This window comes from Pholcus phalangioides, unplaced genomic scaffold (assembly GCF_987345545.1).
Source record: "Pholcus phalangioides strain wild (caught in Gottingen) unplaced genomic scaffold, Ppha-v1.0 ptg000012l_1, whole genome shotgun sequence".
In the NCBI taxonomy this organism is placed as follows: domain Eukaryota; kingdom Metazoa; phylum Arthropoda; class Arachnida; order Araneae; family Pholcidae; genus Pholcus; species Pholcus phalangioides.
Window position 1 is genome coordinate 14,928,408 of NW_028301605.1, and position 27,109 is coordinate 14,955,516.

The following is a 27,109-nucleotide window of genomic DNA, read 5'->3' on the forward strand; positions in this document are numbered from 1 at the left end:
ATACAACCCTTTGAATTTTAATCTGCACCAATACCATTCTAATTCCATACTATCTGAAAATACTGAGTAAATAACAAAGCATTCTATTCATAGAATTTTTACAATCGTACTGCGAATACAGTGAATCCCTCTTATAACGGTTTTTTTTTAAAAAAAACGTCATAAAAATGCTGTAAGTGGGAAAACACTTTCAACGGGAAATCTTAATGAGAATTACTGAGTTGAGATCACGAAAGTAAGTCGTACTAAGCGGGAAAAACGTTCTAAGTAGGAACGTTATAAGCGCGATCGGCTGTATTGCACGAATTTTGCTTAAAATTTGACATAAATATTACTTTTTCGCAGAAAATACAAAATTTAATATCGTTTTCACCATTTTGGGACACTTCTTATGAAAAAAATGTTATTTAAGTTCACTCGAGTACCATTTTATAGAAAAGTGTTATATCGCACATAGTCGGATCCCTTAATTAGAATTAGATTTTAAAATCTGTTCCAACTTGATTTAGACATTGGATAGAGAAACGTTGATTCAGAATAGTGTTCTTCAACTGCTGGTCTGCGGACTGGTGACGGTCTGTGGAAATTCCCTGCCGGTTCGCGAAACGTTTCTCTCGGTCCACGTAGCCGTTACATAATTGCAGCTTTATTGAATGAAATACGGTTTCTATGTTAGTTTTGAATATTATATTTTTTTCATGCAAAACCCATTATTAAGTTTTCCTTCGAACGTAACACTTTTATATATTTGCAATCGTTATTTTAAAATGAACCGTCTGCTTATATTTTTCTAATTCTTCTGCAATGAGTGTACCGATCTTATTTCATGAGTCTCAGGAATCTTATTTCATGAGTCTCAGGAATCTTATTTCATGAGTCTCAGGAATCTTATTTCATGAGTCTCAGGAATCTTATTTCATGAGTCTCAGGAATCTTATTTCATGAGTCTCAGGAATCTTATTTCATGAGTCTAGCCATCCTTTTTGTTTAACAATCTTATTTCATGAATCTAGCCATCCTTTTTGTCTAGCAATTTTATTTGATCAGTCTAATAATCTTATTTCGTGAGTCTTAATAATCTTATTTCGTGAGTCTTAATAATCTTATTTCGTGAGTCTTAATAATCTTATTTCGTGAGTCTTAATAATCTTATTTCGTGAGTCTTAATAATCTTATTTCGTGAGTCTTAATAATCTTATTTCGTGAGTCTTAATAATCTTATTTCGTGAGTCTTAATAATCTTATTTCGTGAGTCTTAATAATCTTATTTCATGAGATTAGCCATTCTTTTTGTTTAGCAATCTTATTTCATGAGTCTAGCAATCTTATTTCATGGAGTCTTAGCAATCTTATTTCATGGAGTCTTAGCAATCTTATTTCCTGGAGTCTTAGCAATCTTATTTCATGGAGTCTTAGCAATCTTATTTCACGGGGTCTTGGCAATCTCATTTCATTAGTCTAACAATCGTATTTCATGAGTCTAGCCATCTTTTTGTCTAGCAATCTTACTTCCTGAGCCTAACAATCTTATTTCATGACTCAAGTAATCTTATTTCATGACTCAAATAATATTATTGCATGAGTCTAGAATTTTTTTGTCCAGCAGTATTTTTTCCTGACCATTCCACTGCGGCCTATACGATGATATCTTCTCACTTAAGCGAAATTGGCATCTGCAGATTATACGCAGATGTAAAAATTTTGCAAAATTTCATTTTCAAACCTATTAATTTCAGCTTTTTCAACATATCGCTATGGAAAGTCAACGTTTCCTTCATGTCGAAACCCTGACCATCGGCACGGACCAATCACAATTCAGCATCCCAATTATCCTTGGCAAAAAAAAACTCCATATAATAGCTAGTGCAGTACACACAATGATATAGTTTCATTTCGTTTCCTTTAGAATCGCAACGAATCTTTTGTTTTTTGGAACGATTTTCAAGGGTAAGAGCAGATTAATCACCTTTAACCAATTAACTCTATGCGTATCCTCTCTTATAACAACAGTGGCGATCCGGCCAAATCTAGAAAAAAAAAAGAGCGATGTAAGAGCGTGTATCGTATACGCCACTGAGAATTCTTTCTTCGAGTTCTCGCATTTAGTCACGCCAGGAATCACAATAAAAGCGTATCTTTTGTGTCCTCACGAAACAACAGGACACGAATCCTTTTTTTTTTTGTGGTATGATTGCGTGAAATACCTGAAATGCATTACATACAGTAACAATGGTTCCACGGCGGATATGGTGAATATCCGCAGCATGAAAGAACAGAATGTCTTTCATGAAGAAAAAGAACTCTTTAATCGAATATTCTCTAGAAATTTTCTCTCAAATGGATGTTTTTTTGCGTGGGCCTATGGCATAGGTGATAATTCACAGACTTGAAAAATCTGCAGTTTATCTCGTGATAGCACATTCCGCATCGAAGAAAACAAGCCACACAAATAAAAAGGAAAACCAGGGAACTTTCTTCCAAATTTCAACGCGTGACCATATGTAAATCCCGTTTTTCCGGGACGATTTGTTTTGCTGTCCTGATTTTTTTTTTTTGGCAGTAATTGTCCACTTTACATGCTTTTGGCGAAAATCACCGATTTTTCGTACATGAAATCCTCATTCCCAATATTTTTCCTCAGAAACCGCCTAGAGATAGAAGGATTCCGCACAGGTTGCGATAAACGTCATTCAGACTACCTAGCAAGTTTGCCACATTTTGAAACACAGCATCCTATTTCGTTTCTTCTTATTTTGGCGTGGAATCTTCCTGATTGGCTGGCTCACAAATACCGCATAGTCAATGGATAAATTCTGAGCCTGGTCATTTCTTTTCCGCACAACGATGATACTGGCACGAGCAGGGAATTTTTTCCCCTGAATATTCTGAGGGAAAACGGACTACTCACTGACGTCACAGTGTGCGGAGGCCTTCTATCTCTAGGAGGTGCTGGGTCAGCATGAAATTGTAGGGACTGGAAGAGTATTTCCTCTTTAGGGATTTTCTATTCAAACAAAGCACAATTTGAGGACTTTTAGGGATTTTTCTATGAAGATAAGAAAAATCGGAAGAATCGGATTTCCGACCTGATGATTTTAATAAGGCTGAAAAATCGGAAGCATTGGCACCTATGCTATGGGTATTAAACACGGGGCTTCAAAACTTTTTTCGGTTCGTGAGTAGAGAATGGGACGAATGTATTCGGCTGCTATTCGGTATTCGGTCCTTTTGCCGAATATTTTTGGTTCGGCTGAACAATGCTTAGGTATTCGGTAGAATATCTATGTAATTCTCTAAGCACAACAAATAAATTTCAAAAAGATTATGTCAATTGGAATTTTTGGCATAAATTAAAAATTTCTGATTCTGTAAGTAAGAATAAAATGCAATGTAAATTTGATTGTCAGTATCGTGGCTATTGAGAATATTTCAATTACCAGTTTTTTAATATTTATTCAGACAATAAATTGCTTAATTAAATTCAATTTCAGTCATTCGAAATTATCAGTTTTATTTTGAATTGAAAACACCTATTTTATCTATAATTGTGATTTATTTTAAGATATTAATATTCGGGTTCTGTGTTCGGCCAAAACACTATACTTCTCATCACTATTCGTGAGCCGGTGGTGAGTCGGCCAAAGGGTCCCAAACGGAACTGTGGCCCGGAATTATTGTGTGAGAACTTGCCAATAATCTTCAAATTATTTGATTTTTCATAAATTTTTGAGAAATTATGAGTTTTTAATAATTCCGGCTATTCTTGCTCTTATTTAATTAATTTAGAATTTTCATTAGTTCTCATTTTCATTAATTCTGAAATTTTCATTAGTTCTGGAGTTATTTCTTTCATTAATTTTGAAATCTGGACTTATTTCTTTCATTAATTTTGAAATCTGGAGTTATTTCTTTCATTAATTTTAAAATTTCATTATCTATACAAATACAAATACAACGCCACAACAGGCAAATTGCCCAACGAGGTGGCTGACTTAAGAACATCATGGATCCCCGAGCCATTTTTTGGAGGCCCTACCTACTACTGCTACACCACACATGCACCCCGCCTTTTCTGCCGCTCTCAGCCTGCAATTTAGCAACTACACAAAAGAAAACTCTACGCGCCAATACCAAATTTTTAGTCACCATGATGGGACCTAGCGACTGGGATTTGTCGCTGGACCAGCCCTGCATTCGGGTACATATAATATGTGAATGTATGAGAAATCAGTTCATTTACTGTCTTAAAAATTTATATATTTATACTACTTTTATCACATAAATTACGTTTGTTACATAATTCTCCATCTTATTTTCCAGGTAAAACACCTACGATAGCCATGATATGAATTCTCAACATGTTACTGTGTTCATTCCGAAATTGGATGCTCAACCCTGGATCTTGATCTGAACTGAAACACGTGAACTATTTTTCGATTACATATTCCTTCAATATCGTCAATCACGTTGGCCATTATCCTATTATGACTATTATTGGTATGACGTTGTCTCACAGAAATTAAAAATGTATGCTAATAAAAATTTAAATAAAATTTAATAAACAAATTTTATTGAAATAAGTCGATGTTATAATAAAGTGGGTGTTATGTGATACCACCGAAGCTAAAGATGGTTACATCGGGGCTTTCATCATTGAAGGCATAAGCCTAGGCATACACAGTCGGCCTCGATTATTCGGGTAACGGATAAATCATACGGCCCCAAAATTTCTCCCATAGAGACAATGTTGAAGTTTCTCGCTTTCTATGATAATTTCAACTTTTCCTCGCTTAATCGAATAGTATTGCGCTTCACGCGTCAACTGTTGATACACATCAACCACTATACACATAATGTTTTTATTCAATAAAACATTTGAAATTAATAGAAAATATGTTAATAAGTTAAGATAAATACAATTAAGAGCAGATATTGACCTAGTATTCAAGTTGTAATAATACGTATATTTAATTATTTTCGTTCCTTGTGAAGCCAGTAGAGGGCGCTAGCTATCTTAATGAAAAGTAAAAAATCTTAGGTGTGATCAGTGATCATCGTAATTAAATATAATTTTCATTTCATTTTTGATGCCTGATTAATATTAATATTGATCCTTCTTCAGTTTCCAATTTATAAAATGGCAATTCGATTTTTCCCCCGCATGATCAGATGCCGCCCTCAATCGGGTATTGTGGATATAGTGATATCCAATTAAACGGGGCCGACTGTATTTCATCTGAAACATATATTTTTCGAATAGCATATCTATAAGTTTCTAGAACTGGTGAAATTTGACTTCGCGTCAAAATCAAGTATTACATGATCAATGTATTTTAATCGTGTTTTAATGCTCGATGCCACCGCAACATTTAATACTGCGTTATGTATAACTAATGAGACATTCCATTTTCAAGTTACTTGTAGAAACATTTCCTACGCATGCTATTTTTATGTACAATACTTTCAAACATTTATATTGTACAGATTGTAAATATGTCTTTTTTTTAAACTCATTTTTATTGATGGCATTTGAAAAATGTTCGATATTTTGTATACATGTATACTTTTGTATACCCGTTTACACGAATTTTTTTTTTCTTTCAATATTGAATATACTATTTTTTTACTTGTAATAAATGAAAATTGTTCATTTTTTAACTCATGTGTTTTTATTTCATGTCTTTATTTCAATAATTATTTTATTGTGGGTATTTTCCTTTTTGAAACCATTAAATTCTGGTATTAAATTGAGACATGTGCCTATAACATGCCGGGGATGCAGAGAGTATTCAATGTGACATGCGGGACTCTAATAAGGAAGTCGTCGATATACCCAGGGGTTCCATATCCAGGAGCCGAGACAATAGTTGGGATATTTAGTGGGCTCTTTCAAAAGTAAATATATTGTGTTACAAAAAATGTAATTGATTCTGGGGGTCTGAACCGAAGCTCTGTTAGTCCATAGTTCCATGAATTTCCATGGGAGCCATGAATTAAAGAATGAAAGCAAATCCCTCATTCCTAGGCAAACATGAATTTTTGGGAATCAATTCTGACTTGGAAATGTTACGAAATAATGGTATGAGACATTCATGTATGGATAATATTTTGAATGCAAGGTTATGCTAAATTCATGGGACACACTTTAAGAGGTGATATGAGTCACCTAAACAAGCACTTTTGATTACAGTATGTGCGGTGAATCGCAATAGCAAAGGCAGTAGAGGATATTTTTGGAAAGTGCACAATAGCACTTCACCAAAATCAAATATATTTTTCTAACGGATTTGCTGCAATAAGTTGAATCAACCGTTCAAGTGTGCAGGGTATGGTAATGTGTGGTAGACATTATCACTGTGCAACCTGGGTAACGCAAATTCTACCACAAGTCACTATACCGCGTGATCATTGGCGCCGCATAACCATCATGGTCCTTGCACCAATGAAATGCAAACTCCAAAAAAAATTACAGAAAAGAATACTGTGTTAATGCGGCATCGGCAAAGACGCCACATACCTCAGAAACAGGCGTACGCAGGGGGGAGGGGAATAGGTGGCTCCTGCCCCGCCCCCCAAGCCGACAAAAAATTGGAAGAAAAAAAAATGTAATACTTCTATGAAACAAATCAAAATGTGAAAAGACAATACTTTTTATATAGTATTTTTCGGTTGATTCAGATGCTTTTTGAAGGGTGGTAACTCCAAATTTCTCAAAAGAAAATTTTTGTGCAAACCCCAAGCGTTTTTGTGTCCTCTAAAGGTCGATCTTGCCTACGCCCCTGCTTAGAAATAGAACTCAAATGCGTAAAAAGCCGCTGCTTTTATATAAGTTACTGTAATTAAAAAAATCACCTTAAAATGTGAAAAAAAACTATTAAAAGTTTAGAATTTCACAAATAAGACGATGTTGTTACTAACAAAAAAATTACAGTAGACTCCATGGGCGGAGAAGAAACAGGTTGGGGGGGCGTGCCCCCAGAGTCAAACGTGGAGTCAACTGATCTAATGTATATATGTATAGATGAATTGACATCATCATCATCGAGCCCCCCCCCCAGACTTCCAAGTCAATCTCCGCCTATGGTAGACTCCCGTTTACCTGATACATCTTCTAATATGGAAAAATTGAAGGATAATTTACAAATTTCGGTATAACTGAAAACACGCAAGAAGTGAGCGTAATTATTATTTTTTTTCATTTGTAGTATTGTTATTTTGTTATTTGCAGTTAAATCCTGTTATAATGAACTTAAGGGGAAATTTGCTTTTCTATATTCGATCCAATAAGTGAACGTTGCATGGGGCCAAACATTTTGATCTATACCCTGAGAAATCTAGCTTATTGGGAAGAGCCTGGTCATTCTTCAAAATGTGGCTAATATATTTCGAAAATTATCTAGCACTTTCTAATCATACTAATATATAGCCACCTCGCTGGGCATTTTGCCTGTTGTGGTGTTGTATTTGTATTTGTATATTTTATGCTTATCGTAGTGAACCCATACACACATTTAAACTAATTAGAAAATGGATGCTTGTTTGCTCAAACACAGCCCGGTTTCATCTAGGCTTATTACAATAAGGCGGTTTCTTCATTTTGATTATAATATGATTGCATGAGTGCCGGATATAATCAAGAGTCCACCGTTCTCCTCCCCCCCCCCCATATTTCTTTTCATCAAGCCTATAATACTGTAGAGCAGTGATTTATGACTTGTTCGTGTGGGTACGATCACTATAAAATGGGTACGTGAAAATAATACGCGACACATCAGAAAAACGGATGAGATGATAATGCACTGGGTAGTAAAGTATATTGAAGCTTATCAATTTGAACACCTCTGTATCCAGAACACCGTTCTATATTAGACGGTGTTAATGGAACTGACTTATTGCTAAGAACAGAAGGCTTATGCTTGTCTTAAGACAAAAAATGTCCAGAATACTGTTATTCTATATCCTTGGAAAGCTAACTTGGACTGATTTCAATGGGTGTCCAACTTAGACAGGTTTCGCTGTTTATGTTACCATTAAAGCTCGAAAGCCGTTAATGTGCGCATTAGCTAAGTAATCTGCAGATTAATTAGCCCGATCCGAAAGTGCGGAATCACCTACAAAATAATAGTTTTCAACACTTTACCTAGGTAATGTACGCATAAAGGAGTGATCCCCATCCCTCTTTGAGGAAAGAACGGATTTGCCGCCCCAAGTGATGTCGCGGAAATCATTCTAAAAAAAGGGAAGCAGAATAGGGAACAGTGATTGGCTGGAAGCTCATCCGCCATATTTAAGCAAAGTGTGACCTCATAACATTGCTATAACTGTACAGATTCCTCTCGCCACATTTCTTAGAAGAAAATTAGCTCAAAAAAAGCAAAAAAGAAAACGCATAAATAAGGCTTGTAATAAGTGAGTTAACGTTATAGGCGAAATAATTACAGTCCAGATCGATCCATTCTGTCATTTGTATAAACGTGTCTTCTTTAGAATATCCCGTGGGCGTTATCATTAGGAAAACCCTAAAAAAATACATTATTATTATTATTATTTTACAAGAAAAATAACTTTGGGAATTCCACCGTACTTTTCTTTAAATTGAAGCGTACCTGTCACACAGAAAACCAAAAATAATAATAATAAAACGGGGTCACCGATGTCAAGTGTGGATGCATACGGTAATTAAGATAGTAATTAATCAACAGAGCGAGTAATTAGACTTTTACAATAGATCACTCTATTCGTAAACCTGAAGCCAACGTCCACGCATACCTGTATATGTGTGTGTGTAATACGATCATTAATTATTTCGAAGAAAGCAATTTTCCTTTTGGTTGTATTAAAAGATGAAAAAGAACTCGGTTCTTGTTTTCTTTGGGAGTTGAAATAAGGAGTGGAAATTCTTCATTGGATCGAGGTACCCTCGTATGTCCTTGCCCTGATGGCTTCGCTAACCTTAGGGCAGTGTTACCCCAACGCTCTTCGGTATAAAAAGAAAGCTCTCTCTGTGCTTTTATAGATGAATCTTTGCGTTGAAAAAGACAGAGCTTCCATTAAAAGTTACCCTTATTGACATCGGCGTGGATGCCGCATGAATGGAATGATAGAATTTAATACCATAGTAACTCAAGTGATTTGCCATACCATCGCGATTAGTGGTAGCACATGATAGGGTGTGGGTCGTAAACCCCGACAGCCACAATCCCGACGCGGCCAAAATCCCGACAGATCAAAATCTGGACATGGTCAAAATTCCAACACGGCTGAAATCCCGAAAGACCAAAATTTCGGAACTGCCGAAATTCCGAAAGAACGAAATGCCGGCGAACAAAAATCTGAACGCTGGCGAAAGTCAAAAAGACCAAAGTACCGACGACATCAAAATTCCGACAGACCAAAATCTCGACATTGCCGAAATTCTGAAAAACTAAAATGTCGACACGGTCGAAATTCCAACAGACCGAAATCCCGACGATACCGAAATTCTGACTGACTGAAATCACGACATAGCCGAAATTTTAAGACCTAAATGCCGAAGAAGAAAAATCTCGACACGTCAAAATTCTGCAAGACGAGAATCCTCACAGACCAAAATCTCGACACGATCAAAATTCCGTAACAGGGGGATCCCGACAGACCAAAAGCTCGACACGGTTGAAATTCTGCATAAGATCAGGATCCCGACAGACCAAAATCTCGACATGGTCAAAATTCCGCAAGACCAGGATTCCAACAGACCAAAATCTCGACATGGTCAAAATTCCGCAAGACCAGGATCCCGACAGACCAAAATCTCGACACGGTCGAAATTCTGCATGAAACCAGGATCCCGACAGACCAAAATCTCGACATGGTCAAAATTCCGCAAGACCAAGATCCCGACAGACCAAAATCTCGACACGGTCGAAATTCTGCATGAAACCAGGATCCCGACAGACCAAAATCTCGACATGGTCAAAATTCCGCAAGACCAGGATCCCGACAGACCAAAATCTCGACACGGTCGAAATTCTGCATGAAACCAGGATCCCGACAGACCAAAATCTCGACATGGTCAAAATTCCGCAAGACCAGGATCCCGACAGACCAAAATCTCGACATGGTCAAAATTCCGCAAGACCAGGATCCCGACAGACCAAAATCTCGACACGGTCGAAATTCTGCATGAAACCAGGATCCCGACAGACCAAAATCTCGACATGGTCAAAATTCCGCAAGACCAAGATCCCGACAGACCAAAATCTCGACACGGTCGAAATTCTGCATGAAACCAGGATCCCGACAGACCAAAATCTCGACATGGTCAAAATTCCGCAAGACCAGGATCCCGACAGACCAAAATCTCGACACGGTCGAAATTCTGCATGAAACCAGGATCCCGACAGACCAAAATCTCGACACGGTCGAAATTCCGCATGAAATCAGCATCCAGACAGACTAAAATCTCGACACGGTCGAAATTCCGCAAGACCAGGATCCCGACAGACTAAAATCTCGACACGGTCGAAATTCTGCATAGAAATCAGCATCCAGACAGACTAAAATCTCGACACGGTCGAAATTCCGCAAGACCAGGATCCCGACAGACTAAAATCTCGACAAGATCGAAATTCCGCCAGACATAAATCTCGATACCGCCAGCATTTGAAATGACTGAAATCCCAACAATTCAAAATAAATTTCATTAAATAAATATTAATTTACACTACTTTTTTGAAAACCTATTAACAGGAGCAGAATAAGTGTATGTATTTCTATAAAATAAAATAGAATTTTTTCCAGCTTAACTGTTAATAAACAAAAAAAATTCTGACAATCAATTACATACCGCACCGCAATTCACCGGGACTTTCAAGTATGAAAATTAAGATTTTCGAATGAAAAGGGAAAATAACAGTATTCAGTATTCTCCATACAATATGTATTAAAATTTTAAATTCCATCTGATGCTATAAACTTAGATTTCAACTGTAGCATAAGTCATGTACGAATAGAAAATTTTAATAGTTTAGATAAGGGAAAATATCACCGAATAAAAGTTTCAGAAACATTATGTAAGTGTCACCTGATGTCTAAAGTGTACACGTCACTGCTCGTAAGGCGTAAGTCAATCGTCGTGGGGTCATTAACTACATGAGTTTCAAGTTCATTTACACGCTTCCAACAGAAAAAAAAACTGAAAAAGACGAGGAAAATCCTATTGTTGAAGTGACGCAACACACAAAAGCCTGACTCGGAATAAGGGAAAGTCCCAAACTTCAGCTGTCAAACCATCATCTTGACTCCCTTGTTGTGGCCACCCACAAGATGGTGTTGGTGGACAACCGGAGAGAAAGTACTAGAGGTGTGCCATCTACAGAAAGGGGCTGGGAGCTTTGTTTTCCGGTGTCATGTCACCTGCCCACTACCTGTCACAAAAATCTCTTTAAGTACTTCACGTGAAAATTTTACAAAATATTGATGGAAATAAGATATACCACGTATTAAATGGATATATTCATTGTTTTTGAATTATAACAGAAATCAATGAGTTTTGATTTTCAATTTCAACTAGCGTTAACCCTGAACACTCAAAACTTGAACGTTACTTTCGTGTCTCCCTATGGAAGCTTGTCTGTCAGTAGTGTTACAAATTTTAGACTCTCAAGGAAGGTGCTTATTTCGGAAGCTCAAGAGAAGTGCATGCAAATTTTGGAAGCTCGGGACAGTAACGTGCAGATTCGGAAGCTCTGGGTAAACGTGAGTGGATCTTAGACGATCAGAGAAATTGTGTGCAGATTTCGAAAGCTTCTTGTTAGAGCGAGTAGATTTTGGGAGCTCCAAGTTAGCTCGCGTAAATTTTGAAAGTTTCAGTTCAGCACGTTGTATGCAGATTTGAAACGCTCAAGGAAGTTGTGTGTATACAAGATTCATCGAAAGACTGGTTATTTGTGGAGATGAAGATTACAAGGAGAAAATTCATCGCTGCCCTCGCGGGGACTCGAACCCCGGTCTCTCGCTTGCCGGAAGAGTGCTCTACCGTCGAAGCAGATAGAATACTTCAACCTTGGAGCTTATATATATTTTGAAAGGCACCGTACATGGACGGCATCAACAATCAACTAATAGCTCGTGAATGACATAGGCCAACCAGATGGCCACATGCATATAGAAATGTCCTCTCCACGTGTAAATACAACGTCCGGCAAGCGAGAGACCGGGGTTCGAGTCCCCGTGGGGGCAGTGATGAATTTTCTTCTTGTGATCCTTATCTCCACAAATAACCAGTCTTTCGATGAATCTCGTATTGACAAGTGAAGAGGACATTTCTATATGCAAGTTGTGTGTAGCTTTAAATTTATCGAAGGTGGAATAAAGATTTTTTAGCGCGTTTAGATTATAGATACTCAGAGAAGGAGGGTGTGGATTTCGAAAGTTCTCCTCTTTCGCGCGTGCAGATTTCGGGAGTTCCGTGCTAGCGGGAGTGAATTTTAAGTGATAGGAAGTACGTGTATATTTTGGAAGCTCTAGATTAGCTCGTGTAAATTTCGGAAGCCCCAGGTCAGCATGGTATAGATTTAAGACGTTCAGCCGAGGTGCGTGTAGATTTTAGACGCTCAGAGAAGTTACGAGTAGGCGTTGGAAGCCATAGGTCAGTGCGAGTATATTTCGCAGAGTCCAAATCAAAGAGGAGAAACTCAGGGAAAATGCTTGCAGATTTTGGAGCTTCTCGTTAGAGACTTCAAATTTTATAAGCAATACATTTTATTCGGGGAAATGCATGTAGATTTTGCTATGTCTGATAAGTGGATCTTAAACTTTCAGCTCCGGGTTAGAGCAAGTAGAAAAAATTTAAATGCTCAGGCAATGTCTATGTGGTATTTAGAAACTCCTCGTTAGAGCCTTCAGATGTTGAAAGCTGGATAGCGCATGCAAGGCTCTAGGTTATTGCGAGTACAGATAAAACCTAAAGTTACGTACAGATTTCGGAAACTCCTCGTTAACACTTGTAGATTTTCGGAAGCTCCTCGTTAACACTTGTAGATTTTCGGAAGCTCCTCGTTAACACTTGTAGATTTTCGGAAGCTCTTCGTTAGTGCGTATAGACGAGTTATCACGTGTAGACTTTAGAGACTCCGTGACAGTGCGTGTAAATCTTAAAAGCTTAGGGAAGCTAGCTGTTACAGCAGAAGTTATTTAAAACATTGCTGTGGCGCTCATAATCAAGGATACAGCCCGATACATATAGACCTCAAGATCTACAAAAACAATATCAAGTTCAATTATTGAAACTTATAAAATGAAAGTAACAAATACTCATTCCAACAAGGCCCAAACAAGCCATTAAACCCAATAGTAGAGTGCTCCTAACAGCAAACATCCACACATCCATTCCTCACTTTCTCGCATGGAATATGAATGAAGAGCACATACGCATTTCCTATCCTCTTATTCATCTGTTAAAAGCAAAATAACACAGGAGGAGAATATAATAACTTCTGTGCTCTTACAACACACACATATATTTTTTCTTTTTCTTCTTTAAATAAATCATATCACAGCAATTTGCCCACCGGGATAAGAGAAAGAGAGAGTCCAAATCGAAGAAGAGGAGAAAAAGAAATGGTTCCTATATCCATGGTTGTCTCTGTAATCGGCCATGGCAATGAAAGGAAAAAAACTTCTCAACACTTACAACATGGGCCCACAGAAAGCAAAAGAAAAAAAAGAGGAATGCCAAGCCCCGGGCGTTATTTAGAAATATTACCATCTACGGGGTGATAATATCTGTTCTCAGGTTGGATATGAAGGTTAGTCGAGCTGGGGGGGAGGGTGTATTTGCGGCCCTCGTATAACGTATAGGCCTGAATCATTTAGGATCGCGCTTCCGTTGATCAGGTCGGCCATTCTTGTTTTTTTGTTGTTTTTTTTACTACGGTATCTTAGTATGTAAGTCCAAGTATTTTCAGTCTTTTCGCCCTCCGTCTTGAGATATTCCTACAGAAGATTAAGAGGGCAATTTTTGCAATGATAACTGCAGAAGTCTCTCTTCCCCCGAATGATTGCCTTCTCTTTCCTTGATTCTCGTTCTGTGTTTGAGATTGTAATTCAGGACTTGTTTTTTGAAGCGGGTCTAAGTCTTCGAAATTTTATATTTTTATCAGGTGCCGAAATTATTTTTTTTTCTCAAGGGGGTGGGGGGATAAATGCGACAAGTTGGATTTTCGAGATTATATTGGACAGTCCGGACTCGTAAATACATTAAGATAAAGTTTGACATGACACTTTACGGTGACGGTTTTTTGAGTTTTTTGGACTGGGGCGCAATCGTATATAATCCCGAAAATGTCCACTTAGCGGCCGATTTATACCGATGTCTTGATCATTCTGTGTTTTTTGATGGTGGGATTGATATAAATAAAGGACCGTGTGTTTGCGTTGAGGATGGTGGTGTTGATTGCGGTTAGATATCCCGCAATAACGTGATTTGAGTGCGAAAATTCTGGACATTTCGTACCGCAAAGCAATTTGAAAAATTCCAACCTCAGTTTCCAGTCGTTTCTAGACAGCCTAGGCCATAGTTCCCCAACCTTTTTTGTCCCATCGCCCCGATCTTCAGAAGTTTTTTTTCCCATCGCCCCCAACGCAATCTAGCCCATAGGATCCTATGTTATACCCGTAGCTTCTACCACCCCCCTGCAACTTTTCATCGCCCACGTTAAGAATCACTGGTACGTCGTAGATCTGAAATTCCGCTAGACCAGCGGTTCTCAACCTAAGGTCATATGGCCCTTTTGTGGTCCTGGGGGACCATGGGTGGAAAAACAGATGAAAGGAGAGCCGCGGCAAGAAGTGAAGGGGACCCACAGAGATCTGCGAAGAAATAAAGTTTCAGAGTGAAATACACGGTGGTTATAAATAAACTCGCACTACTCAGGCGTATGTAGTATCCATTCTGATGGAGGTATTTAATTGATGAAACGTGGTACATATGGACCATGGGGGAAAAGATGGATTCAATAAAAAATATTTCAAATTTTGTCCACAAGGTGAAAACTTGGCGCTCTTTTATCTGTTATATTTTCCGCCATGATTCAAATAATGTATATACCAAGTTTCAATTAAATATGTCCACCACAACGGGCGCTACATAGGTTGGAGTAGTCAGTATAATTAAGCTGAGTAGTGCAGTGAGTAGTCCCTAGGTGGTCGGTCCGTGACGATGGCGTAGGTGGTACGCGGGCAGACTCGATAAAATTTTTCACCCGTTATAATTGATATTAGTAATGTTCATATAGGTTCAAATAAAATTATACCTTCATATAACGCAGGTTCACCATGCATCATTGAGGAGAATGCTGGAAATTGCGATCTTAAATATCACTAAATTTTGTATTTTTGAGTATCACTAAATTTTGCAAAAAAATTGCAATTCGTAGCTTAAATAAATTTGGTAATTACTACTAAAATTTGCTGAAGGGTGTGGAAATAGAGCTGCTACAATTAGTCGGTGATGACTATATTTCATTGAGGAAATGCGGTAAACTGGGATCTTAAATAATAATCCTTAAAATACGGGACATCACCTATTGACATCAAAAACATTATCGGAAATAGGCACAAAATCACCAATTATCGTAATTTAAATTCAATAAAAAAAATTGTTGACAAATACGTGAGATGAATATTAATAATTTTTGCCATAATTTTATGAATATAATTTATATTATGAAAACGGTTTGAGCCTGCGTCCGCGTATATTCATGGCTTTCAAACTCAAATAAGTATCGTTGAAAAAACGGGACAAATGTATAAAAAAAATCGGAACAAAGAAAATTACAGAATGCCCAGTAATACGAGACACAAGTGGTCCGTCAAATTGTTTCAGGTATCTTAACTACTATACCAAACATCAACTCTGGCCATATCGCTATATTGCAATTTACTGCCAATAATGTGATGGGTTGGAAATGAAGGCACTGCGGCGCTGTTCATCGGTGGTCGCCTCAAGCTCGTTAGGTTAAATATCTTATATCGCTATATCGCTATATGTTACGGTAAATGTGATAAATCGGTTTTTTGTACAGTTGCCAATCGTTTCCGTAAAGCCAGGTTTTCCTAGAAGCACGTTTCTACAGTGCGTGCAGCGTTAAAACTCTGATTGGTCAAAAAAGCTGAATTTCAAGTTTTTAATCAATCAGCGTTTTCACGCTGCACACGGCGCAGAAATTCTACTCTTAGGAAATTGATGATTTTGGAAATACGAAAAAAATTCGTCTGTTATGGTTGACCTACCCCGATTTAAAGCAGTGCCACGACCCCTGAAGTCGATTATGCATAATAACCGGTAAAAAGGGATAAATTTCAAGTATTTATCGAATTAACCAAGTACGCTTAAATATCAGGTACAATCACCCATAAAAATGAAAACTTTTTTTTTAGTATTGAATCAAATTTGCTAACGATACTTGGGTATTATGCATAACCACCGGTAAAAGTGATAAATTTATAAAACTTACGGATACGATTGGGAATTATGCAAAAACTATATTATCACATTTACCGTAATCAAAGCGTTTTAAACCCCTTGCCTCTTTCGGCCCGCCTCGTATTTTAGTGACGTAATAGTGATCTTGGATAATGATCGCAACCCCATATTAAAATCCTATGTATAGGATGGAATAACGCATCCCTGTACCATCGCATTCCCTCAACGCTGCGTACTTTCTGAGACATAATAAGAATTAAAAGTGGGAATTTTCGTTCCGTGACGTTACATAATGGTCAATATAAATCAGGTGCACTGTTTTAAAGATGTAATCACGTCAAAAATTCAAATGATTCCGAATGGCCTTTAATTAGGGCAAAAGTATTTCCGACGTATATATGACCATCTGGGTCTTGAACACGCGATCATTCAAGCGCACCCCCGGACACCTGAATAAATTAAATCTCATAACACCAGCTGTGTACAACGGTAATTATACTTACGTGAGGTAATAATTGCACATGTGTGCATATTTGTAGGTCAAGGGTCTATATCCCGAGAGAATGTGGGGGGGGGACATTGAAGATGCATCGATTAACTCCGAAAAACCGATCGATATCGATGGGATGGGCAGGAAACGTATGCGTAATGCGTTCAACGCGTAACGTGTCATTACACGTGAATGGACGGTAACAACACACACCGAGGTTTTAAACACTACCAATTAGTGCAGGCATTTTGAGCATGCGCGTGTTTGTCACGCATTCCAACCATTTTTTTTTTTAATAACAGCGTAAGCGTAGTCTTCGACAGACCTAGAGAGCAGTCATTTTCTATATAGAGGAGAAATAATCGATTAATTATGGTAATGTTGTTTTCTTACACCAGGAGGCCTACCTACCATAGGTAAAAATTAACTTAATCAATTTTTTTTTTTTGGTAAATTATAAATTTAAAAGTTCTCTTACACACAGAAATGTGGCAGCTACATTGAGCAGCGGGGTGTCTTTTACCGGCCTGTCTGTACCTGAATTATTACACATGTGTAGCTTCTTCTTGGCTTCAGGCCCCCAATGTGGCTCGGCACATCGCGTGAATCTCTACGAAAGAGATTAGAAGCAATTTTTCACCTTCAGTCAACCCTCCCCTCCAAGCCTTACCTATGAAACTTTTAGAGCTTTAGGGGGCTCGGGTGGGGGGGGGCAGGGAGTGTAGGCCATATATTGCTACCTGACCTCTATTACATCTCCAGCTTCTTCTTGTTCTTTTGCCTGAATTCCTTTCAAAAGAGGCGACAACTAGAACAGTGAGCATTGCCGTTATAGCGAATTCGGTGGGGATCTAGGTAATAGGGAAATTTATTTCCGAGCTGCTCTAAAGGGAGGCCCCCCCAGGATTTCCTCATCACGTGAATAATCACGTGATGAGGATTATATGCAGTGTATTTGCGCATCGATATTGAACTGATTATTGGGAATGTTGAATATTAAATTAAGGTGCCCTGAGGCGAGTGTGAGTTCTTCCTTTCTAATTGCTTCATCTGTCATTTTAATCTAATTGTGATAACTTGTTAAGTAGAGTAGAAATTAAGAGGTTTATACATTTTCCCCACGTTTTTACTGTGCTGAGGCATGCGGAGCCCAATGCATTTACATAACCCCCCCCCCCCCCGCATTTTTGCGAATTTCCCTTATTATTTGCCGTATAGTGTCGGATAATATTTTCGGGAGGGAGGAGTATTTTTGTATTGTGAGTTTTCTGCATTCCACGGTTATCAATCAACATTATGAGTTTTTCTGCATACTGAAGTGGCAAAAATTAGTTTTTTAAACAAGAATAATAAAATGTTTTGGCTTTTTATTTTTTTTTAAACCAGGGGTTCTCAAACCGAGTGCCGCGGTGCCCTGGTTCCTCTCCAACCTTTGTCAGGGGGTACCGCGAAGCGGTGACCATTTCTTCGGTGTTTTTGTATTTTCGTATTTTTCTTCAATTTTCTTGTATTTTCGTATTTTTCTTCAATTTTCTTGTATTTTCGCATTTCTTCAATTTTCTTGTATTTTCGCATTTCTTCAATTTTCTTGTATTTTCGCATTTCTTCAATTTTCTTGTATTTTCGCATTTCTTCAATTTTCTTGTATTTTCGCATTTCTTCAATTTTCTTGTATTTTCGCATTTCTTCAATTTTCTTGTATTTTCGCATTTCTTCAATTTTCTTGTATTTTCGCATTTCTTCAATTTTCTTGTATTTTCGCATTTCTTCAGTGTTTTTATATACTGTATTTACATTGTTTTTTGCTTTCTTGTGTACTGTTCCTTTTTGTGGTATAATATTTTGTACTCTTATGTATGCAGTACGATTTTGTTTAATAAAGTTTTTTTCCGACACGGCCCCGACCCTTCACAGGGGCAAATGGTTAATATTGCCTAAAGCCGATAGAGCCCGGACCGTGTTCGGTTTAAAAGAAAGAAAGAAAGAGTAGATATCACAGCACTATATTGAACATTGAACGACCGAACACACCCCGCTTCCCATCTCAAGGAGATATCAAAGCGTTCCCGAAAGATGGGTGCACCCGGAATTCTATTAAATATGCATATGTATATATATCTATATAAATTTGTATAACAGAATAACAAGTCCAATTACAGGAGTATAAATCAACGAAATAATTATGATAAATCATGATCTAAGAATCGAAATCTAAATTGATATTATAGCGTCCTTGGGGCACGTCCGGACTCGATAATCAAATTCCGTTGGTGGCGGTCCGTCCGTGTTCGTTGGATGTCACTAGTCGTGTAGGCCGTACAACGACGAATCGATGTCATGTTTGCGTCACATGTCCTTGTCCGAGTGTCCAAGTCAGCCAATGTTCGGACACCCGGATGTTTTAGCTCATTCTCGACACACATTCCTGTTCCATAAGCATCCTACATCTTAATTCTCCTGGGCAATTAGGAGATTTTCATCATTCCCGAATCTACATCGGCTGGCTAGCTGGATTATGGGTGGCATTGATTCACCACGTTAACATGTTAAGTGGTTATAGTTTCTCCAATAAAGTTCGCCGTTCAACGACGTATCAGTTTCGTAAATTTCCAGTACCCCTACGTGGCCGCAGCACTATAACAAGCATTACACAGAAACAAACTTTATGTTAGGTTCACAACACGTGAGCTCCAAAGTCTTCTTCGGCCATGCTGAGACAGAGCGACGGGCCATAATCTGTTAGGAGGAGGGGGAGGAGGTACCTACGTGAAAAAGTAAGTATTTAAAAATAATATGTATCGTTTTAATAGTTTCAAAAGAAAATTTCAATTTAAATTATCAACGATGATTCCTATAATTCATAAAAATTATATTTAAAAAAATCATGAAAATACATTTACACGCCGAGTTACGAACTATCAATTGGAATCGTATCGATCGAAAGAGATTCTAGTTCGCAAGAAATATAGCGAGTTAACAGCTGAGATTCCAACCATAATTTATCATCCACGGGGTTCGAAACCGGTCTGACGTCCACACGGAAGGCGCAGGAGAGTGAAGGACTTGGGGTTGAGGGGAGGGTAAATAAGTAACTATTTAGTGCTTCGGAAGGGAACACATTCGGTTGGAATCGATCTCATCTTAACGCTTCCAGACACCAGTCAACCCTCCCGCTGTTATAGGAAATTACTTTCCTCTCGAATCTGCGGCTTTCGATTTCGCTGCTTCCAGCTCGATTTATCCTGGTCATGGCCGTTCCATTGTTTTCGCGTTCTCTCGGGCCTAATTCTTGGCATTCCCGTGTAGGCTGATGGGAAAACACAGACAGTAAGAAACAACCAAATATGCACATACACGTCCTTGTACCACACACAGACGTCATCTCAAAATTCTGATTAATAAGCTCACCATGAATGTTGTGAAAACTATAATCACGTTGTGGAGATTGTTGATGTTATTCAAACGCATTCTAGAGTCGTGGTCTACAATCAGCACTTTTGATTGAGGAGGAACTTTTTTGTGTGACTGAGAGAATGGGGTTCCCTCGATAAATGCGTCATAATTACGTACTTACTCGAATCACATCTGCTTTGTTCTGAAACACGCCCCGTTGATCCCTTATTAACCCTTCGTAGAGACCCGGTTGTCCACGGAGCTTCATATAAAAATGACTGCTGTAGACTAATGGCCATGCTTCCCGCCACCCAAATAATTCTGCATCGCAGACCCTAGGCTGGGATCTTCCATCGGCCCTAAACCAACTATTGTGGAAATGTTATCGTAAAAACATAAAAATGATAAGAATATATTCTCGGGGGCCCCCGAACTAGAGTCCTACATTATTGGGGTCATACCAACCGTTCCCGACCCTTTAAGCTTCAAGAACCTCTCTACATATATCACTGAAAAAGAAGTAGGATCCCCCTTCTCCCTCAAAAATGCGAAAGATACTCGCGTTTTCCTGGAAATCAGCAGGTGTGAGTACCTATTAGAATGATCAAGCCTTACAGCGTCATTGACGAGATATCCCGCCTAACTTAGTGATATGTATTACGAGGTATCTCGCCTTCTTAAAACCGTGTTATTTCGCCAGTGGCGAGCTCAGCTATCTCTATAAGGCAGGCTTTGTACGCAAACGTGTTTTTTCAACCCCCCCCCCCCCCGCAACTTGTCAGATCAACTGTCAGTGGCAGCAGTTGTTCAAAGTTTGATAACAGAAGGATATGAAACGGTGTTTCTCTCCCTTCCCTTTTTGCATTAATATAATAATAGAAGTACAGTATAAATAACAAGGCAAAGATAAAGTATTTCCTCTTCCCCTTGGTTTATTATTATTGTCAGAGTTGAAGGGAAAGCGCTATCACCTGCACAAAATCGGAAAAATATATTTTTCTTCAAAAAGAAAGGTACGGCATTTTACAAAGGATTTAGTGATTTCCATTGTGGCAGTTAAAATGCGGATCAGTGAATTAAAAAAAAAACCCATCTTTTAAAGGGTTAAGAGATGTTTATATGTTTTGATATGCGTAGGAAGTGTGGATATTCTAATCTTAATAGAACAACTGCTTCTTGTATCGTATCTGATTGCATCTGATAATATTTTCATACCCAAAACACATTGAAAACGTCAGCCTCGGCTATAATGACAAAACTTGGTGGAATCTTCGATGTCGTTACAACCGAGTTTGACCGTATAAACAGAAGTAATTTACCTTGAAATGCTAACGACACAACGGAAATATTCGGAGGTTAAGATAGTGTTATAATGAGGAGATAATTCAGTGTTTCTTAGCTTTAAATAGACAATTTCGCGCTTCTGAATTTTTTATATTTCATATTTACAAACTCTACTATTATTCAATTGAGAAATAGCGTTGAGCTGAGTTTGTGCTGCCATCTAACAAATGAAAACAATAATGATCTCTGTAGTAGTTCTGGAAGGAATATTGGTTGGTGGTTTAAAACCGGTGTGCAGCAGGGAAACGTGATATGGGGGTATGTGTGATACCGCAGCAGGGTATGTGTGATACCATACTGGTATAAAATTTATACGCCATAACACTGTTTAGTAAGAGATACTAACCCCCGGCACGGCAAACATAGTTCGCCAAACGGGTTCCCCGAAGGAAACATTTATTTTCTCCACAAAAAAAAAAAAAACCCATAACAACACTGGTTATGTTATTATGTTTGCCGCAAGATTCCAGCTATGAATTTTTGGTGAACAGAATATAAATACATAATTGAATTCAAAGTTAATGGGCTACCGAGAGTATTTTGTGGCTGACTCACACTCAATATGCTGGTTTTATTTATTTTTTAAATAATTCTTTTTGGAGATGGCAGCAACAACTCAAAAAACAAGAAAAAATTATTTTTTATCATACACCAGAGAAACATTTTCTGCTAGCATGCCTACTGCCACCTATCAAAGAAAAATAAAAGTATTTGTTATAATTCTTCAAGTGAAATTGGTTATTGATTTGTGAAAATAAATAATTTTTTGCACGATATCAAATATTTTTTTTATTTTTCACCTTATCATTATTACCATAATTTCCATGCATCATAATACTGCTACTTCACCACGCACCCAACTCTGGCCATACCGCTATGCTTCAATTTACTGCAGTTAACGAGTTGGGTAGGAAATGGAGGCACCATCTATCGGTGTAGGGGGGGGGGGTGTTGGGGGGGTGTAGCAGTAGTAGGTAGGGCCTCCAAAAAAATGGCTCGGGGATCCATGATGTTCTTAAGTCAGCCACGTCGTTGGGCAATTTGCCTGTTGTGGCGTTGTACTGTATTTGTATTTGTATTTGTATAAGAGAAATTAGTTTCTGCTTTAGAACCGGTGAGCAGGATGAAATGAATAAATGGTAATATTTATTATGCATTATTCATTTTCATACTAAATGCCGTTGTAATTTTTTTGGGGGGGTCATCATACCGGTTGATATGTTTTTATATTTGTCATAGAATTTCAGTAATTAATGTTTGCTGTCCCATATATGAATGTAGCGGGACTTTAAACTAACGGTCAATAGGATACTTTGAAATGCACATTTTTTTCATTTTTTGCTAATGGCAATGCAATATCAACATGCTCTATTATAATACTCGAGGGAAAAAAATTTACACTGATGCGTGCCTACTGCCACCTATGAAATAAAAACAGAAGTGCCTGTGAATCTTCAATTAAAATTGATTAATGGTTTTAAATCGGTGTGCAGTACGAAAATAAATGTGTGGTATGATGTTATACTCATTTTTCATTTTCATTCTGCAGACTGGCGTAAAGTTTTCATGCACTATGATACCGGCTACTATGTATGTGTGTTCCCGCAGAATTTCATCAATTACTTTCCCGTAAAAAAAACAATATTTCGAGAACTAGCGCAGAACGCTGATTTAGACAACACTAAATCCAAAAAAAAAAAATTGCTCCTAATCAATAATCTTGGAAATTTTAGAAAACGTGTTTTAAGAGATCCTTGATGCACCATCATTCTAAATCACCTTTAGACAACTCACCTATCAATACCCCACTGGAACAAAGGTGCTCCAGTCATTAGCCGAACGTCATATAAAATGTTCGAAAGCCTTCTTATTGTTAATATATATAAATACAGCTCCCCAAAATGGATCCAAACTGCAACCGCTAACGAACCATAGGCGTAAAAATATCAAAAAAAAAGGAAAAGAATTAGAGTTAATTTACACCTCCAGCATCCGGGATTTAACTTAATCCTTGCTCACAGCTATAACTATGAGATATAAATGTTTGAACTTGAGTCGTAAATCTTACGAGGCTCGTCGTAAATATCATCTTTCTCTCTTCTCTTCTCTTAAACGTATATAGAGAGATTCTGCGCCTTTTCTTTCCTATGTCTTGACGTCTCGGATCACAACGATACGATCCCCGAGAAGGTCGTAATTAATGTGATTGTTTCGTAAAGTTGTGATAAGTAGAAATAAATAGCATTTAAATGTCGTAAAAGATCAGCTAGATTTTTTTTTTGTTGCTTCTTGTTTCCTCATCGCGATAAATATACGATTTTTTCGGGTTTTTTTTGCCAATTTATATTAGAGATTCGTCAGTATTTTTGGTCTGATTTTTTTTTCATCGCCCTTAAAGAAATATTGTTTTTAGTGATGTTGGTTTTATATATTTTTTCTTTTTGAGGTGCGTGTGGCACGGAAATGCAAGATTATGAATTAAGATTCAATTTGTGTTTCAATTGAAAAATCGATTTACTAATTCCTGCGATACCGAATGCAAATTTTATATCTCAAGTCCCGTATTTTCCGGGACTTTAAGGGAGGTCACATATCTCTAAACATGGGGAAAAGTTAAAATATCACATTAAAAATACTATTTAACCATTGATTTATTAGAAATTTTTTCACATATTTTTGATCAAATATGCTATCCCATGCTGGTATAAAATTTTACACATCTTTGATACTTTATTTTTTAAAAATTTTCAAAACAATACATTAAAAACTTCTTGCGCGAATGATAAAATGACGTGACATCAATATAACCATACAATATTGAAATTGAAATGATGAAAACGGTTCATTTCATAAAATGAACTAAAAAATTTCAGATTCATTCAAAAATATTTGATTTATAAAAAAGCATTTTTTTTTAATTTTTGAAAATTTAAATTTAAATTACTTAATAAGAACGAGTCAATGCAGTTCAATCTTTAGTTCAGTTTCGAGAACTTTTCTTAATTTCTGCAAAATATAAGCCGCAAAATAAACATATATTTAAATTGAATTACCAATAACGGGAAATAAAATGAAGTATTTGGTGTAAAAAATAAAACAGAATCAAAAAAGTAAAAATGAATAAAAAATGCCAATTTTTCGTTAGATCAAAAATAAACCTCCAATAAGCAATTGTGCCGGTGAGGGTGCTTAAACGATATGCAGTATGTAGTTGGCCTACACTGCCATCAGCTCGTTTGTGGGCATACGAGTAACATACGGTGAAACCTCCCATGACGGACAAGCCTCTCGTTAGCAGACGAGGAATCCGTTAATACTTGTTTGAATGTCATGGAGGAGGGCTCCAATATATTTCACTGGCTATTAATGGACACTCCCCGTTAGCGACAATTTTTTTAAATTTTAATAATTTCCGTTATCGAGAGGTTCTACTATAGTAGCGAAATATTATAAGCTTTTATGAATCACTCAAAGTGTGTGTTCTCTTTCGGGACGTCCGTATATACTTGAACAATTTTTTTTTTTATTCTGGGAAGTTAGCCCGTCTTTTGGGGCACAAATTTTATTATTTTATTTCACGAAGTTAGTCTATATTTGGGTGGGTAATCTTTACCCATCTTTCGGGAACGATATCTACTTGAGATGGGAAGCGGGATGTGTCCGGTCCTGCAATATCAAGTCTGTATTTGGGAAGCAATGTTTTTTTTTAATATCTTTCGGGAAGTCGGTCTATGTTTGATCACATATTTTGTTATTTCTGTTAGGAATTCAGCCTGTTTTTGGGCTAAAAGAATGAATATTCCTTTTGGGAAGTCAGTCTGTGTTTGAGCTACAAATTTTGTTATTTCAGGAAGTCGGTGTTTATTTGAGCTAGAAATTTCGTATTTCTTCTACAGAGTCGGTCTGTATTTGGGATGCAAATTGCATGATTTCTTCTGGGAAGTTATTCTGTATTTGGATCACAAATTTTGTTAGAAAGTCAGTCTGTATTTGGGTAGCAATTTTTGAAATTTAATTCGAGAAATTGGTTTTCTTTGTGTGGGTACACTTTTTTGTTTATTTTGCTTTTGTGAATTTAGTCTGTATTTTCGGGCTAAAAAAATATTAACTTTGGGAAGTTAGCCCGTATTTGTGCCACAAATTTCATTATTTCTTTTTATGTTTTTAGGAGTCACGATTTTTTTTTTCTTTTTGGAATTCAGTCTTTGTTTGAGCTATAAATTTCGTTTTTTCTATTGGAAAGTCGTTTCTTATATTAGTTGCTGATTTTTATCATATTTTTGAAAAAGGTAGTCCAAATTAGAGCCACAAATTTTGTTATTTCTTTTTGGCAGTCTGTATTGGAGCTACAAATTTCTCTATTACTTTTGGAAAGTCCCTGTCATTTTTGCATAGAAAAAAAATGTCGTTAGTTCTTTTGGGAAGTCAATCTGTATTTAGGCTGCCAATTTTATTTCTTTTATCAGTCTATATTTGAGCTACAAATTTTAGTCTCTTTTGGGAATTCAGTCGTTATTAGAACCTTCTTTTTTTTATCAATTTTGGGAAGTTACTGTGTCTTTTGCGCACTTTTTTTTTATTTCTCTTGGGAAGTCGATCTGTGTTTTGGCTGTAAATTTAAAAATCAGAAAATTAGTTATCCGCCAGAAATCGCCCTAAAGTAACGGTTCTTAACAAAGAACACGACTAAGTCATTTCTATTAAATTACCAAGATCGGTTCTTAGTTACAAGATAATGGTTATGTTTTTTGGAACATTGAACAAAAAAAAAACCAATAATAGCTTTGTAATCTCTTCAAGGCCTCATTGAGCAGAAAAAAATTAATTCATAATTCTTTAGAATCAGTCCTTGGAACAAATAACTCCCGATTGATTCCGATCGACCGAACAAACAAATCATGACCTGCCATATTAATGAAGTCAGTGCTATTCTGTGACAGAACAAGCGAGTTATCACTAGACCCAGACGTTCTAAGAGACAGTCTGATAAGAGGGTAAGGAACTACTTACTCCTCACAAGAGACTGGTTAATACTTTTTTCTCAGTTTCTCAGAGATTATAACCTTCTACAGTCATTTAATTTCCATGAATTCAAAATCCCTCCAGGTCAATATTTCTAGTCGAACCTTCCATAGAAATGATAGCAAACTCTACAAATAAAAACAAAGCCAATTATAAACCAACCAATGGAATCATAGAAAAAAATACGTCTGTAGTCGTTTTTTGTCTTCATATCCTTTTTATAATAACATGGTGATTATTAGACATAAGTAGTAGAGGCTCGAAACTCCCACGCTGGCTATTAAGTCAGCCAACCATACCATTCAATTAACGCCGACCGAAAGTAGATTTTTCTACCTATAAATATACATAAAAAATGATTCAATTTAATGAAATAATCAGAAATTGAAAAATAT

At 37.2% G+C, this 27,109-nt stretch overlaps 1 protein-coding gene across 1 annotated transcript in view; it reads left to right on the forward strand.

The window, feature by feature from the left end:
* The window catches only part of LOC149079636 (uncharacterized), a 31,561-nt gene extending 25,905 nt beyond the window's left edge, over nucleotides 1-5,656 (forward strand). Inside the window, exon 3 of the mRNA XM_089240232.1 lies at nucleotides 4,321-5,656. The gene's annotated coding sequence lies outside the window, so the exon portion shown is untranslated. The remainder of the gene's footprint in view (nucleotides 1-4,320) is intronic.
* The last annotated feature ends 21,453 nt before the right edge of the window (nucleotides 5,657-27,109 follow it).